This window comes from Amblyomma maculatum, unplaced genomic scaffold, assembly GCF_055883805.1.
Source record: "Amblyomma maculatum isolate TAMU_Amacu unplaced genomic scaffold, ASM5588380v1 scaffold_13, whole genome shotgun sequence".
Lineage (NCBI taxonomy): Eukaryota > Metazoa > Arthropoda > Arachnida > Ixodida > Ixodidae > Amblyomma > Amblyomma maculatum.
Genome location: NW_028146738.1, coordinates 20,089,405 through 20,106,339, shown reverse-complemented (window position 1 = coordinate 20,106,339; position 16,935 = coordinate 20,089,405). Strand labels below are relative to the sequence as shown.

The 16,935-nt window shown below is 45.0% G+C and overlaps 1 long non-coding RNA gene across 1 annotated transcript; it reads right to left on the bottom strand.

The window, feature by feature from the left end:
* Window positions 1–342: 342 nt before the first annotated feature.
* Window positions 343–2,769, bottom strand: LOC146172304 (uncharacterized). The gene is made up of 3 exons (XR_014702607.1): window positions 2,518–2,769; window positions 855–984; window positions 343–508 (listed from the first exon to the last, which is right to left on the bottom strand). It is a non-coding gene; the product is annotated as an uncharacterized LOC146172304 (long non-coding RNA).
* Between the last annotated feature and the right edge of the window lie 14,166 nt (window positions 2,770–16,935).

Here is a 16,935-nt window from a genome sequence, read left to right as displayed (position 1 = left end):
AAGCGCACAGCAGGCATGAGCAACATATCACTGGCTCGATTCTGGGGTGTTACATTCCCAATGCAGTAGGTCCTCTTTAAGTGGTCTGTCAAATAATTTCTTCCCAGTTCTTTCTCTTCAAAAGCATATTTTCAGCTCGTGTGCATGAAAAGGAGGAAATTACCTTCAGGAAGATGTGTTATGCAGGGAAACCCAACCATCTGTTTTGGTAACAGAGTGGCTTCTAGGCCAAGGTAAATATAACTGAGGCAGCAGTCAGTACAGGGGAAGGTAAATACAACTATGGCAGCAGAGATTCACCACTTACATTAGATGCGTGGACATGTCAAAGGCAGTCCAGTCAACTATTTTCTTCCCGAGTTTGTCAGGCACGTCACCCTGCTTTACGCTTCGAACTTCTGAAGCTATATATAAGGGCATTTGTGACAAGGTGTATTGGTCCGCACTTCTTGCACCGTCCTGCCTATTCTCTGTCTGAGGCAGAACTTGGAGTGCTCTGTTGATAGGCCTGAAATGTGATAGTAAAGATACGGACATTGCACTAACTGATAAGGTCAAAAACAAAGCTCAAGCAAACAGTTCCACATTTCTAGGCTCCCTCAAAACTTAGAAGCAATTCATTTGGAAAGCAAGTCACCAGACAAGCAATGACACCAGATCATGAAACATTATCCAAAAGGGAAAGACATTATTTGTTTCAGGTTACCCAACATTGTGAAGTATGCACTTCTCTAAACATTCCCTTCTTAATTCAGTACATAAATCCTAGTTACTCTCAGAATAGATGAATAACTTGATACAAATGTCAATATCTCCCGCAACAGCTTCCCTTCAAAAAAAGAGTGCATTTATACCTTTCTACAGGCGGGCCATGAGGAGCTTCACCAAGAAGGCGGTTAATCCATGCCCCGTCCTCCAATAATGTCTCAGGGTCAAGGCCACAGGGTCAAGGTCAACAAAACACTTGAATCGGTCGTTGTATACCTGAAAATGAGTACTGATTATGGTGAGCTCATAGGATGACACCAAAAGCATTACCTAAATACTGATGTCATGCTGATGAGGGTTGCCATTTCCTATTGATCTTAAAACAATATATGGCCCTCATGTCAACCATGAAACAGCAGTTCATAGTATATATTTTAGGTCGCACTAATTTTTGACTAGACATTGCTTCCTTGCTGCCACAAGAGAAAAGCAAGTGTTTTAAGGACAACTGAATTGAAAATTTTGCCAGTTCCAACCTACACCAATTCTACAACAAAAAAAGAGCATCAGCATACAGTGGACACACACACATGCACGCACGCGCATACACAGAGAGAGAGGGAGAGAAGAAAAAAAGGATGCACAAGATAAGCTATGATAACAGTCATTAGCCACGTCTTACAATTATTGTTGTGAAAGTGCCAACTGGCTTTCAACAAATGGCTTGTAAAGCACGCAGTATGCACGTGCAATAAAATTGAACTATGGGCATAATTTTGAGTGCATGCATGCATTTTGAAAATACAATCTGCAGTTGCATTTTTACAATTCGCAAGGATAGAAGCCAACAATTAGCGTGCGGCTGTCACTCAGTGCAAGAGCAACGCGTACGGACGCGATGGAAACAGCGCCTCGATGGACGACGAGCTGGAAAGAAAAATGACGCTCAGATTAGCGTTTAAAATTTGTGTAGCTCGGCTTCACCGACTGGCTCACACACGGCTGATGGTGGCCATAGCCACGAGCATGGAAACGAAGCTCCGAAAATGAAACTATGCGGCTGTAGTGTTTTAGGCCTAGAGGTGGCGGTTCCCCTGTCATCCTCACGCTTTCCGAGTTTCGCAGGCGTTAGTGCGCAGTGCAGTTCAGGCTTCAGGAGCATGAAGAAAGAACGCCGAGCGACACATCGACGATCGAGAACGCGCTCCCCTATAAACCTGTACAAACTAACCGTTGCGAGTCTAACGGCACCCGAATTAACGAGCGCCCGACGCCTTCCTGTGTTTGCAATAAGAATGTACGCTGGCGAAAAATCATCTCTTTCTTAGCAGACGGAAGGGGAATTAACAAACTAATTTTTATTCTATATTAGTCTATCCCGCAGTGAACAAAGAAGGTATCGCAAACATGCATCGCACGCGTCCAGGTGCACGTGTGCAGGAAAATATTTCGTGCGCTATAGGCACGTACACATCAAGCTCGTACACCCGTCAACAATTGCAACACGATAGTGCCAGTGATTGGCCTCAAATCATCTCTCCTCGACGATTGAGCTTACATGTTTAATGCTCAAGGGCATGATAAAAAGAACATGCATGGCCGCGCAGCCAATTAGCGAGTTTTAATTACTGACGACCGTACGTGGTGCTCATGCGCAAGCAGTAATCGGTATGCAAAACACGGTACCACGTTCTTTTTTTTCTTTTTTTCTCTCGTCAAACGTATCATGGTCTTATGTGTCTCCCGTGCTCACGATTTGACAAAGATCCGGAACACACATCACGCACAGCATGCAAAGCGAGAACTCACCTGAATCAGCAGGCGGTCATCCACCAAGTAGGCGAACTCGCTGTCAAGAAGGCTTGCGCCAAGTCAGCGAGCCTCTGGGTGCCTGATAATGTGATCATTTTTCTCGACTCCCCGCACGACACCAAACAAACTACCTGAATGGAAATTTGCTCGGCACCATGCCACCCTTCGCAGTTGAGCGAATCTGACACTTCTCCCATCTTACTGCGCGCCCGCACTTCCACAGCGAGACCTACCGCACGCCACCGCCGAAAATGGTGACCGGTGCAAACAACCCACGGCTGACGCAATGTTTTCGCGCCTTTTCGCTAGTGAGAAAGGGGCAGGTAGGCAAGGAGGTGTTTGCTGCGCATTGATTCAAGCGTGCTCTTTCTCTCCTCAACGTGATCACATCCTCCACCCCTCTCTTCTTCACCGCGTTGGACTTTCAGCCCGATCAGTGCCTTGGCATGGTTTCGACTTTCCATAGAAGCGCGTCGCACGGTTGGCAGACGAGGATATCGCATGAACAGGATGCGCTGATCGCGCCGCGAAAAGATTGAGTTACGCTATCGGAAAGGTAACAGGTCTGTCGACGCACGGTTCGCGCGGTTCACAGACATTGAGCGCTAAGAGTGCAGCTTGGCTTAGATGCTAACGTAAAAACACGTAGAAAACTGCACTCTCGTCGGCGCCAGTGTTATCCGCGAAATTGCGCTAAGCTGCGCGGTGCTCGATTTTCCCCAGGTGTGTGTCGGTGGTTGTTCCTTCCCGTTCGTTGCTTGGAAATTCGCAATTGTCTGCCCTGCGTGTTCACCGCCGATGTGTCGTTGATAACTTTCAGTGACTATGACTTCCGCTTGCTGTTTTCGATGCCCTAAGTGCCCGTTTTCGGCCAGTAAATTCATAACTGTCGTGTGGCATCTGGAATATGATCACTCTTCGGATCCAAGTTTCATGATCGCGTGTGGCATCGATGGTTGTCAAAAACACTACAAAGTTATGGCGAGCTTCCGAAGCAGCCTTTATCGCAAACCATTTCGTCCGGTGACCACCAAACTGCAGCGAAACTTGAACTCGGAGAATCGAGCTGTAGTACTGATGCTGCTGACTCGGACACCTCAGTGGTGGCCAGCGATGAACGCTCTGCCAGTTTATCAGCTCTGCAAAATGAGCCATCCTTGCCGCGAGGTTCAGGACGCAAGGAGGTGCCGGAGTCATTGTCTTTCCATGGCTTTGTGACCTTCTTGAAGGAAAACCTTCCTAAACTCTTCTTTGATATTGGTGAAAGTAGGAAACTCCCTTACTCTGTGAAAGTTTGTTTAGAAAAATCGAGATCATAATTCAGTCGGCCTTGAAGCAATTTGCTAATCTTGTAAAAGGTGAAATCGTTAAGTGTTTTTCTACCGTGCCAGAATGCATGAGTGGAGTAGTGGATTGCACTCATTTAGCGACCTCTTTAATGACATTCGGTCAGATTTTGGGCTTAAGCATTCCTGCAGGCAACGAGGATTGGGAGATTTACCTCCTCTTCAGAGAAATCGTTGATATTGTGTTGGCTGACGAAATTCCAGTGGAAACGCTTCTTACCTAGAGCACAAAATTGAAGAATTTTTTTGCTCTTTTCTCTATTGCCATTCATCTACTCGTCTTTTCTTGAATAGACGTTTTCTTTGCTCTGTCGAGGGGAGCTTTTTGTTTAAATCGTGTTTTAAAGCTATCAATACCTAAATTGTATATCCATGGCCTTTTCATGTTTCCGCACCGTGATGCTTTGGTATGTCTTGCGTGGTTGTGCATGCTGCTTCCACTGCTTCATTTTTAGTACGGCACCTTCTGTGATCCTTTACGTGCACTGTAAATGAGAACCCACCGGTTACGCCGACGGCAACGCAGCTCAAGCCAAGAACGGGCGCATAGGGGCTGCATTCTAAAAGTAAGCAAAATCTAACAATGGCCTAACAAGTGGCAAGACAGCGTAAAATAAAGTGCTGTCACAAGCTCTTTTTTTTTTTTTTCAGCAGCCGTTTTAATCCCTACCCGCCGTCTTTGGCCGTGACTCCGTTAAGGCCACGTGGAGAGTCAGACGCCCGCATTAGAGAGGGTTGCAAGAATTGATTCCTTTTGCGACTCCTTTCGTACAGAAAGGAGTCGCAAAGTGGCAGAAAGGAGTCAAATTGCTGTGACTCCCCACACTCGACTCTCTTTTTTTTTAAGAGTGTAGCAGACTGTGCTTGCATCACTTTCCTTCGATATGCAACTGCGTCGGACGCCATGTTGCTTTGAAAGCAATGAGCATGTTATAGCTAGAAGTGGATTACCATGTACATACATCCAACATGTTGCGTGCATCATCTAGTATAATTTGCGGCACCGAAAAAGGACAAGCTGTAGCTTATTTCTCAAAAATACCCGAGGTAGTATCTGCTCTAAAATGATATCCCTCAGAATTTGTCATTATTGATGGCAATCGAAGTCACTGCCTAGCTGTGGTGCTCGGAAAGAAAACCGAGAGGTTAAAATGTTTACTGCAAACCGCTATCGGTACTATTTAGCGTTTTAGCGATTTTGTTTTGTTCTTGCATGTTGTTGTTGTTGCAAAGGTGCTGCGGTGGCGTAGCGGTAGAACATCCGCCTCGCATGCAAGAGGACCGAGGTTTAAATCCCGGTGCCACGCAATTCTCCACCGGATTTAAAAAAAAAAAATCCTCGTGTCGATGGAATTGCATAAACAAGTTTGGGGTGCGACCTGATGCCGGTGAACACCTTCGGCAACGCACTCCCTCACCAGAACAGGATTTGGCCACCCAGGTGCAGTATTGGCCGCAACCTCTCCTGACAAGCTCCATAAAACCCCGGCCCTCAGTCACCAGCGGCTGTGGAACAACTGACCACGGCGGCGGTCAGACCTGTGACGCAGCAGGGGGTGCTAAGAAAGCCTGGCTCCGCTGGACAGGCCGCCATGGAAAATGACCCTGGCAACGTTTAACGTTAGAACCCTAGCTAGTGAAGCTAGCTTAGCAGTGCTGTTAGAGGAACTAGAAGGTATGAAATGGGATTTCATAGGACTTAGTGAGGTTAGGAGGCCGAATGAGGCATATACTGTACTGAAGGATGGGCATGTACTGTGTTATCGAGGCTTACCAGAGAGGCGACAACTAGGAGTAGGTTTCCTTGCCAATAAGTATATAGCGGGTAATATCGATGAACTGTATAGTAATAATGAGAGGGTGGCAGTCATCGTAATTAGGCCTAATAAGCGGTATAAACTGAAGGTTGTACAGGCCTATGCACCTACAGGTAGTTATGATGACCAGGCAGTTTAAAGCTTCTACGAAGATGTAGAATCGGCAATCCGAAAAATAAAGACGCATTATACTGTACTAATAGGCGACTTCAATGCTAAGGTAGGGAAAAAGCAGGCAGGAGACCAGGCAGTAGGTGACTATGGCATCGGTTCTAGGAATAACAGGGGGTGGTTACTAGTTGAGTTTGCCGAGCGCAATAAATTAAGAATCATGAATGCCTTCTTCAGCAAACGAAAGAACCGGAAATGGACATGGAAAAGTCCTAACGGGGAGACTAAAAATGAAATCGACTTCATAATGTGTTCAACCCACGCCATTGTGCAAGATGTAGAGGTAATCGAGAAAGTGCGATGCAGTGACCACAGAATGGTGAGGTCCCGAATTAGCCTAAATCTGAAGAAGGAACGCAACAGATTAGTAAGAAAGAAACCCATCAACGAATTAGCGGTGAGGGGGAAGGCAGAAGAATTCAGGATCTCGCTACAGAATAGATATTCTGCTCTAACCGAGGATGGCGACATTACCCTAGAAGCAATGAACAATAATTTCAGAGATATCGTTACTGAGTGTGCGGTAGAAGTAGGCGGTAGGATAGTTAGAGAGGATACCGGTAAGCTGTCTAAAGAGACGAAAGATTTGATTAAGAAACGCCAGAGTATGAAAGCTTCCAATCGAACAGACCAGATCAAATTGGCCGAGATATCAAAGCTACTCAATAAGCGCAAGGTGGCTGATATAAGGAAGTATAAGATGGAGAAAATTGAACATGCTGTAAAGAACGGGGGAAGCCTTAAAGCGGTAAAGAAGAAATTAGGCATAGGCAAAAACCAGATGTATGCGATAAGGGACTAGGCGGGCAACGTCATCACGAATATGGACAAGATAGTCAAAGTAGCCGAGGAGTTCTACACAGATCTCTACAGCAGCCAAAGTAGTCAGGATCGTAACGAGATTGGCGGCAGGGAAAAACAGTCAGACGTTCCACCAGTGACGAAGGACGAGGTCAAGAAAGCACTAGAAACTATGAAAAGGGGGAAATCAGCTGGAGAGGATCAGATAGCTACAGATTTGCTAAAGCACGGGGGGATATCGTGCTAGAGAAACTGGCCACCCTGTATACGCAGTGCCTGGTGTCATCGACAGTACCGGAACCATGGAAGAATGCAAACATTATCCTTATTCATAAGAAAGGGGACTCTAAGGACCTTAAAAATTACAGTCCAATCGGCTTAGTGTCTTTTACGTATAAGGTATTTACTAAGGTAATCGCTAATAGAATCAGGACAACCTCAGACTGCAATCAAGCAAAGAATCAAGCAGGTTTTCGGAAACGGTACTCTTCTATCGATCATATCAATACCATCAATCAGGTGATAGAATAATGCTCGGAATATAATCAGCCTTTATACATAGCATTCATTGATTACGAAAATGTATTTGACTCAGTTGAAACATCGGCGGTGATGCAGGCATTGCGAAATCAGGGGGTAGACGAGCCATACGTGAAAGTGCTGGAAGATATATATAGTGGGAGCATAGCAACCATAGTTCTGCATAAAGAAAGTAACAAAATTCCCATAAAGAAAGGTGTTAGACAAGGAGACACAATCTCCCCAGTACTATTCACAGCTTGCTTACAGGAGGTATTCAGAGACTTGGAATGGGAGCAGTTAGGGATAAGGGTAGATGGAGAATACCTCAGTAATCTGCGATTTGCTTATGACATTGCCTTGCTAAGCAACTCGGGGGATGAACTGCAAATAATTATTGATGACCTAGACAGGAAAAGTAGAAAGGTAGGCTTGAAAATCAATATGCAGAAGACTAAGGTAATGTTCAACACCCTCGGGAAGGAACAGCAGTTTACATTAGGTAGCGAAGTACTGGAAGTAGTAGGCGATAATGTCTACTTAGGACAGGTATACAACCGCAGATCCGGACCATGAAAAGGAAATAACAAGAAGAATAAGATTGGGATGGAGCGCATTTGGCAAGCACTCGCAGATTATGACTTGCAGCTTACCGGTATCGCTCAAGAGGAAATTATACAACAGTTGCATCTTACCTGTACTCATCTATGGGGCTGAAACGTGGAGGCTAACCAAGAGAGTTCTACTTAAGTTGAGGACAACTCAGAGTGCTATGGAACGAAAAATGGTAGGGGTAACATTAAGAGATAGGAAGCGTACAGAGTGGGTCAGAGAAATAACTCAAGTTACTCACATTGTAGTGGAAATTAAGAAGACGAAATGGGCATGGGCAGGACACGTAGTGCGAAGAGAGGATAACCGATGGTCGCTTAGGGTAACAAACTGGATTCCAAGGGAAGGAAAACGTAGCAGGGGGCGGCAGAAAGTTAGGTGGGCGGATGAGGTTAAGAAGTTGGCAGGGGTCAAGTGGATGCAGCTAGCACAGAACCGGGCTAAGCACAGAACCAGACCAGCCACAACCCAGCCGAGCTGGCATCATGTCTGCTCACCGGGATCTCTGATGATTGCGGGCGATGAAAAACACTCGAAAAAGCCAGCAGGCTCTCTAAAGCCACTTGTGTCACAGACTGGGCCCTACCAACATGAACGTTCTCGTGTCCGTTCCAAAATCGCTGAAACGTGAACTGTTATCTTTTTGGCCTTCCAAAACGACATCCCCACTGGGAATGAATAATTAGACACCCCGACAGTATCTTTTCTTTTTTTATCCTGCTTGTGAAAGCGAAATATTTGAAACATTAATTCCCTTGCGTAATAGTTCTGCACGCGACATCGATAACGTACAACTAAAGACTATCACATTCACATTAGACTTGCTTGTACCAGATCTTACCCATATCTTCAATCTTGCTCTCTTCACAGGTGTCTTCCCAGATAAAATAAAAATCTCGTACATAATAATAATTGTCAAAGGCGGCGATCCCAACAGATTGTCTAACAATCGTTCTATTTTATTGTTATCTGTCTTTTCAAAAAGATTAGAAAAATAATCCATACTCGCATCAGCACATTTGTTGACAAGTACAATATGATAACTCCAATGCAGTTTGGCTTTCGGAAATGCAAGCCGAGAGAGCTATCACTAATAATCAGAAACAAATATGCTAAAATAATTTGAAGACCTGGAAGTAGCCGTTGGCACATAAACAGATTACTCAAAAGCCTGTGATTGTCTTAATCATCAAACAGTGTCAAAAAAAAAATTCAAATATACTGACTGAGAGAAGAGCTTTATCATTCATAAAGTCATACCTTCAATACCGATACAAAGCTTTTCAATAGGCGAGAGCTTATCATCATGCAGATCAGTTAATACGGGCGTACCTCAAGGAAGCAATCTTGGTCCTCTCTTGTTTAATCTTTACGTAAATGGGATCACCACGTTATCCATCTTCTGCAATAGATATTATATGCAGATGACACCACCTTATTATTTCTAAACAGCAACTTTCAGTTATTAGAGGCTGAAATATTGTCCTTCAAGAGTGAGGTGAACTCCATGGAGATTAACGTTAAGAAAACAAGGGTAATCATCTTTACCCCAGGCAATCCCCAATATCATATGCTTCGGATAAGAATCAATAGACACTGTTGACACAGTGGGAGTATATATCTACACAAGAACATGTCATGGGACAATCATGTTAATTAATTATGCAAAAACGTATCAAAACGTGTCGAAATGTTTTCGAAACTCCGCTGACTCTTACCACAATCATTGAAACTGCACATATACAATGGATTAATCCTTCTCATCTAAACTATTGTTTTCTTGTATGGGGGTCAACAACCATTGCTAATCTAAATTTTATTCATATGCTACAAAAACGTCGATTCATCATATTAAAGAGTTGAATCACAAGCTCCCATTGAGGAATATTTTACTTGGCTTAATATAACAAGAGTACATAGTTTTAGTGCGTAGCACTACTAGCCGCAATCACGGGTTTCGCCGGTGTCTGTCCGAAGCCGTGGGTTCACTGTCGCGGGGGGGGGGGGGGATTCCGAAAGGGCGGTCAAGTTTATTTACGACGGTCGCGCAGACGGTCGCACTTCGGAAGTGATGTAGGAACACATGGAAACGGGTGACGCCAATGGTTCGGTCCGTTCGGATTTTCGGAAAAGTAGCGCTTCGACCGTGCCACGAAGGAGGCAAGCCAGAGCAGTTAAAAAGTACAGCGTAAGCGCAGTGGTTGTGGGTTCGGCGCTAACTGCTGACTCTCGGTTTGAGAGGAAAGGGCGCGGAGGCCATAAATTGTGGTGAAACACGGGCTGGGGAGAATGCGCGGCCAAGGGTGCTGCTGTCGGTGTCCTCTCGGGAAGACGCCTGGACATACGTCCCTTTGAAACCGCCGCTCGCGCGCAACCGACCAAGGGCAGCGATCGGAATGTTTGGGCTTTAGGTTTGTGTTTTGTTTTTTTTGGAAGCGCAACCGTCGGCGCTGTTTGTGACTGCTGGCCACCTCTTGTGTGAGCTGAGGGAAGATATTGGAGAGAGTGTAAATCGGAGATGTGTGTGGCAATGCATGAAAGGTATAACGGTGATAAGCGGTTCTACGCACCTACTTCGTATTTGATTAACTAGTCAAATCGGCCATATTTTTTGCTTATACACACTGGCCAAAAGATATAAACAAAAGCTGCACAACAACCAGCAAGAGCTGAATTACTGAATTCAATACCACAATTAACTACGTCAACAAGATTTCGTGACTCACATTGTTCACAAGCATAGAAAATTCCCTTTTGTGTACCACTTTAGGCCAACAAATGCTCCAACAAATTCTCCAACAAATACTCTTTGCTAACATTACTGAACAATCTTCACAGCAAACAAGTTGACATTAAATGCACTAACAACTCTAAGATTAACGTATTTTTTTTTTTCTAGAGGAGCAAAAATATTAGGCCAGGGAATTTATGAGCAGTGTTTAGTATTGTCTGACCTAATCGAGCATAATACCACTTCGATTCACTTGCATTCTACATGGTGTACCTAAAGTTTTATAATTGCAAAAATAATGTATGAGTTACGTTACTTGGTTTGCTTTGTACTACTTGCAATTTTACTTTGTTTTGTAAATGTAAACCAGCTTATTGTTAAAATAGTACATTATATAATGAAAAGGGGGCTTGAAAGTGATCAAGAGATCTTGTTTCCCTTTATGCTGGAGCCCCCTCTGTTGTTATCACGGAAATAAACTCAATTTGAATTTGAATTGGAAAAGCTCGTGCCTCGCTCCCGCTGCCTGTTTCTTTGCCGCATGCCGGCACGCGCTGTCACAGGGAGCTGCCAAATACTTCGAGGGGTAGTTTTTTTCACGGATTGGGGTTTCAGTTATCGCGTAAAGGATTTGTGCATCTGTAAGCTTTAAAATTTCCTTCTGTTACGGTTTCTTTTCATAATTCTTTGGTCCTGTCTTGGTGCTTCAAAACGCACAAATTTCGAGCCAGTGTTTCGTAATGCTGATATTGTGTTTACTGCACTAGCTGCAAGCTAGCTATTTACGAGCAAGACCACCGTATATAAACTTTTTTACTAAATCGATATCAGACGAACTACTGAATTCGGAGGGTATATGTCTTTTTCTTTTTTCTTTTTTTTTTTTTTTTTTTGCAGCAGTAGCTTGGTTGTCATGGTTGGTGGGAAGCACCTATTCGGTCATTATTTTTTTGTGAAGTGTTTTTCGGCCCCGAGCGCTCCACAGACAACCCTATGAGTCATTTGTGTCCACGCGACTGATGTAAGCGGTACGGATGGCCCCCTGCCAGCCGCCTGAAGAATTCAAGGCAAATATACTACGGTCTATTCTGTCCGTCGACGTGGTATGCTATGGAGACACCTTTGGAGGCTGCTAATGACAAAAAATGTCCTCTCGTTAAGTCATTTCGTAGTCCTATCCAGATATACGTAGGGATCTCTCAATGTGGCCAACGGCGGAAAACACATACGAAAAATCCGTCAGGATATCTGGAGCCAATAGCGCTATGCGGCGCTACTATCATAACCAGCAGTTTGCGATTTACATACTCGTGTCCTTCCCAAAACTGCTGAAGTGTGATTTGTTATCATCGTATTTCGAAGGCGACATCGCCGCTAGAGATGATTTCACACCGAAAGCAGCCGCTTACTTTTTTGGAGTCAGAGCAAGCGTCCGGAAGAGGAAGAGCCATTCAACAATTGAAGCTGGGCGCTGCGGGTAGAATCTTCCATTCAATATGCCGTCAGCCTTTGCCGCTTCTTGAGCTCTCTGACCAGTTCCCGTTGTCGGCCCACCTCAGAGTCACCCAGCTTGCTTGGCCACTTCTCTTGTGTAGGGTAAAATAAAATAAGCGCCTCTCTGCAAGCGGATCACAGACCATTTGGGAATCACAGGCCTGGTTCAAAGAATTGAAGACAGGTATACTAGGACCAAGCTGTTCGTCCTACGTGGTACGCGGTGGGGAGACTTTGCGAGAATGTTAATGACGACAAAATGCATCCAGTTAGGTCTGGCCATTGCGGGTCTCGTAAATTCTTCGACATAGTGAGAGAGATCTCTCAATATTGCTTACGATGAAAAGAACGAAAGAAAATGCAGACAGGATTTCTAAAGTTAATCGGGTCGTAGACTGGGCCTTAACGTCAGGTAGCGACGGACATTTCCCGCTCCTTCCCAAAATCATTCAAGTGTGAGTCATCATAATTCTGTTTGCAGAACAATATCACTCTTCAAAGACTTTGCTCCGAAAACAATCCCTAACATTGATAGCCTCCCTGCAATTCTCTGGAAATCTTGTTCAACGAAAATATCGACGTTCAGCGTTGTGTGTTGATCCTCGGCAGAGAATCCCATTCGACGTTGCCGCCCGTTGAGCTCTCTGGGCCACTTCCCGTGACCAGCCCGGATCAGAACTGGACACCGCACTCTCCTATTCGTCATGCGTAGGGAGAAAACAAAAAAAGAAGACATCCGTCTTCAAACTTCCCAAAAGCATTTTTGGAGTCACATGAATTGTCCGAAGGATTCAGACAAGCAACCCGCTCTGCATTCCGTCGTCGACATGGCAGGCTGAGAGGAGACCCTTCGTGATTGTAGATGACAAAAAACTGCATTACGTTGGGTCTTCTCTGAGCGTGTCTCGTGACTACGCCGACATAGCAAGCTACACGTGGCCACCCCCCAACATTTGAAGCGATGAAAAGCAAGCAGGAAAATGCCCACGGGATTTCTAAAACCAACGGTGTCGTATAATGGATCATGCCAGCAAATCGCAGTGAGCATTCTCCTCCTAAAATCGCCGAAAGGTGCGTTATTACCGTTTCATGATCAAACCGAGTCTTCGTTCAGAACGACTTCACACCGAGAAAAGTGACCGGTCCTGTTGGCATTCCTCTCAATAAATTCTCGATGAAGTAGGGACAAATGTTTTGTTTTCCACGCAACAGCGTTATACGCCCTGGTGTCCAAGAAAAGCCGGCATCGGCGTGCCGGGTGTCCATGGGCATGCCTCTGACAGTTACTAATTGGCAGATGAGAGGGCCAGTTCCTGATTGGTCGTCGGGTTGCGTGACGTCACAAGACAAAAACACATCACTGATTTGAGAAAAGCTGCCACTTGGGCAGTACCTCTCAGATGGGAGGGCGAGATGGGAACTGAACCCTCTGGCACCCTCGGATCACGAGTCAGACCACTAGTGCACGCAAGCCCGTTCGTAGGGATAGGTATATGCGGGACTTTATGTCGATGTTGGGCAACCTTGCACATGATATGGTAACTTACAAGTGCAACATGGATTATGGCAAGCACTATATTTCTTTCGATGCAGCGAATTCTGCAGCCCGCCTCTTATTTCTGACAGGTTAGCTTGCTCATTAGTGCTTAAAAATTAGCTCATCTCTAGAAGTGCATCATATACGTCTAGTTAAGCGGTCTGACATCAGAAAAGTAAAGAGTTTATGAATATTTTCGATCTTTGTATTCAAACGAAGAAACTGCAACCAACAACGCCATACGGAATTCAGTGGCAATAATCTTCTGCAGCTATAGTCCTCTACTAAGATGTCTAGTGGTTGATTCCGTATCTTGAAATAGAGAAATAGAAAACAGAAAATATCCGTTTTGTTTTGATATTTTTAAGTGTGGTAGTTTTCGTTGTCCTGTTCGTACTCTTCCATCTGAAGTCCAGGCTTGTATGTATTAAAAAGAAGGTATATATGATATTTCACCGATGCTAACACTTTCTCCTCCCATTCCTGAAAACTGCACCTGTTCCCGACTATTCCTTGGCTTGTCTCCCTCTACTCTGCCCGTCAGTGATTCAGTGCACTGTAAAGCTTCCGGGCAACATCAGTTGAAACATTCTTAGTTTCCTTCATGTTTCTGCTGGTACGGACAATCGCAGATTGTGTAAAAACTATCCTCGGGTCAGTATAAAAGCTAGATATACTTTCAAAAATAATTCATTCAATGGTATGATGTATGCTGCAATATATATCTACTGTAAATATCTTATGAAAGGCGACGTGTACAGAAAAGTATGATTTCGTCATCATCTTTGAACGCACTTGGAATACATAGCCTTGTTTGTAATGTGCGAGTTGTACTCGCCGCGTCATTAAATTTTTAGATTTTAAGAAGTGCTTTGCGAATTTCAATCACTTCAATGCATTTCAAACTTCACGTTACATAATTTTGTTGACGGCTGATGTGCGCACTGATATGATGAACGCGCCTCACAGTCACAACGACAGCATGTTGTGCCTCTCGCACGCCGCCTTCACTGTTCTTTTTTTATAATATATTCATCTATGCCTTCCGCCGGCGCTACCTGATGCTCGGTTGCACGTCACGTAGCCTCCTTGTTCGTATACATCTGCCGCAGCGCAGTACAGAGAAACCGAGCCGGCGGCGACGTGTCGTCGTCCTCGCGTCAGGCGGTGCTATCACATCTCCTGTGCGCCGCCTCTATTGTTTTCCGAACGGTCTCGACATCAGGCGATGCCAACCAAGTAACTATAGACAAATACCGATTTGTGACGTAAGCACGATTCGGTGGCGCTTCTGTCGCCAGGCTGGGCCGATTAGGGGTGAAAAGTAGGCTTAGTGCCCATAGTAATACATGGAACCGAAAGATTTCAAAACAGTTTTCTAATTTCACGGAAAACCTCTGATGTTCTTATTCGGTACAGAGCAACCATGAACATCCTAGAACAGATTGTGAAAGTATGAAATGTTATTACGGAAGCGAAGTATCTTTAAAATACCGCGAAACGTATGAGGGGGCCAATTGGGCGGGCGACCCATAGAAACACATGTAAACACAACTTACCGATATTTCTCTCATTTCGCAGAGCACCAGAAGTGGTGGCCGGTCGTTAAACGTTGTCCAGCGCTTTGAAGAAATGTGTGACAAAATGTGCTGCGTCATTGCGGAGTAAATCTACATTTGAAACCCCGCGTTGTCTAGAATCTGAGTTTGAAATTCATTTCGGTAGCGCGGAACAAACAAGATATATGCGAAGCACGGTTTGCAAAGAAGCTGACTTTGCGACTACAAAAGCAGTCGTTTGGTAAGAGCGGTTGCATTTTTTAAGACCATGAATATTCTTATGCAACAACATTTCGCGTCTGACATCTCTATAAAGCCCATTTATCAATAAATATGTGCGGCGCGTTTCCACACGAACCCCCCCCCCCCCCCCCCCCTTCCATCCTCACCCCTTCCGTCTAGTAGGCAAGTCACCCAGGAGTGTTTTCTTCTTCTTTTTTTTTTTGAACATCTGTTACCACGTCCCGACAACATGTTGCATGACTAAGTAAAAAAAAAAATTGCAAGGGCTGGCGACACGCATGAGCCGCATTAGACAGTAATTAGAGCTGTGCAAGGCTCGGGCCGGCCCGAAAGCTCGTACCCGGCCCGGCCCGAGGGCCGGGCTCGTGCCACTCGGAAGCCCTGTTCCTCGTGCTGGGGCCAGGCCTGGGCCGAGGTATATTTGTCTCGGCCGGGCCAGGCCAGACATCACGATTACGAGCACTAGCAACCTTTGTGAAAGCGCGAATACGGGCATAACACGATAAGCGTGAATGCACAGCATTTTCTCGCGTTTTCCCCACGCGAGAGCTTCCGAGTTCCTTCCCGCCGTCGACCAACTTTTCCTCCCCACCTCCTCGCCGTGAACAGATATTTTCATCAGCCATCAGGTACCGAACAGAGAGGCTTCTTCAGGGCTAGTTGGCATCTCCACTTTGGTAACATCGGCGCTGATGTTAAGGTATCCGTTTCATGATTCGCTCCATGCTGTCGCCTGTAAACGTCTCTGCTATTGTTACTTCTACCTCAACATGACCTCTTTAAAGAGGAACACAGCTAAAAGCATCTGCGGTGCAAGAGTTTCCTCTTGTTTGTCTTGTTGCGTAAAAGTTCCTGTGAAAGGCTCACGGTGAGCTAGGCGAGCTCACAGAGTAATTGACCACGAAACCAACCCCTTGTTTAAGTTCAGAGGTAGCGCAGTTTTGAAGAAGCAAACAAGGTGTTCATAGGAAACTTGCTTTCCTATAAAAAAAATATGTAAAGTCAATGTAGCCACAAGTTGTGGCATCGAAAGAAACTTCAGCGCTACCTAGGGTTCAGTACCCAGGAGCGACCCAAACGCCTCAATTCAATGCATAACTTGTTCTTTTTCCACAATAAGTTAATTTTACGTACGTGCATGTGCCTGTACATATTCAGCAAATTTGCTGTTTCAAACGAACGTGAGAACGCAACATTCGAAGCTCTTGGATAAAACTTAAGCTGAAATTATCATTTTTATTCTTTTTCATAGCTTCAACTGAAATTATAGCATGATGGGCCGGGCCGGGTCTGGGACCTAAATCTGAGCGCCGGGCTGGGCCAGTCCGGGCTCAGTTTCTTTCCGACTCGGGTCGGGCCGGGCTCGGGATCAAAATATCGGCCTGTGCACACCTCTAATAGTAATGATTCCGTCGAGACATGGTTCATCTTGTAAATTGAGAGGAATAAAACGCAAAATAACGGACACAACGTCATTGCGTTCAGAAAATATCGATCGTGTCCAAGTAGAGGCGGTAAGTATTAAAATAAATGAATATATAACTTTCGTCACGATATATGCATGCGATGAGCAAGTCGTTAGCAA